Here is a 1,233-nt window from a genome sequence, read left to right on the forward strand (position 1 = left end):
GGGAGACCTGTGAGCCTGAGAGAGCTGAGGGATGCTGAGAGCTCACTGGAGGAGAAATCTCCACAGCCTCTCCCTGGTATGTCTGTGGGTGCAGGGCAATGCAGGTTCTGTTCCTGGAGGGATCTCCTAAAGCTGGGACATGGGACAGTGTGTGGGGTCTGTCAGGAGGACAGGTTCTCTATAGGACATTCTGCCCCATCAGGGAGACAGGGCAGGACAGCTGTCTTCTACTGGGCATGGCTGAGGGCTGCCCAGGGCTGTCCTTGTGAGCAGGGTCCTTGTGACCCAGGGTCTGTGTGCTGGGGCAGGGACTCTGCTGCTGCCAGGGTCAGCACTCAGCCTGCCTGCTGGGCTCCCATCAGCATCGCTGCAGAAAGAAGCTGTGGGTGGCAAGTGTGACCCATGGAAGGACAGTGTAGGGTCCTTCTGCTGTCTAAGTGTGCTGTGTAGGACTGGTTTGCTCCAAGCTGCAGTTGATCCCAGGGAACTTCCCAGAGACTTTTTAAGAACACTGGGGATGCATTTTCCACTCCATGTGCAAACTCATTGGTCACTGGGACTTGTCAGAGCATCTCCTGATCCCTAAACACACAGAGGTTCCCCAGGGCAGTGTCCTGATGACAGGACGAGTCTGCAAAGCAGAGCTGAACGCAGGGCAGGTTGGATGAGGTGTGTGAGTGCAGAGCTGGAGGGGAAATAGGCAAAAAGAAGCAGGTAGAGGTACAGCTTCAGGCAGCAGAGTGTCCAGCACAGGGCAGCTGAGAGCAGGCCTGATGGACAGAGCAGGTCTCCACACTCTGCACTCAGGGAAAGGTTTTACTGGCACTGCAGCAGCAATGTCAGGCAGTTCTCACAGAAAAACTCTCCTCAGGTACAGGCAGGAAGAAAAACAAAGCTCCAAATATCTCTTCTGCCCTTGGGTGAAATTGGAGTGACAGTGCTGAAAAGCTCATTCCTATCCACAGGGGATTTAGTCTGAGATCACACCATCCTTCTATTCACTTACTGCTTCCAGGCAGGACTGAGTTCTCTATACCCCACAGCCAACCCTCCTCCCAGCAGTGGCATACTCAAGGCAGCACAAAGCAGACCTCCCAAAAGGGATCTGCCAAATGTCTTCCTGAATACAGAGAATTAGTTTGAATTGAAAGAGGCTTTCCTCAAGGATAAGATCAGTAAATTGTCACTGCACTTTTTCCTCCTTGGACAGGTCTCCACACTTGATGGCAGCAG

The sequence above is a fragment of the Gallinula chloropus genome (genome assembly GCF_964237585.1).
Source record: "Gallinula chloropus genome assembly, chromosome: 25".
Taxonomy (NCBI): domain Eukaryota; kingdom Metazoa; phylum Chordata; class Aves; order Gruiformes; family Rallidae; genus Gallinula; species Gallinula chloropus.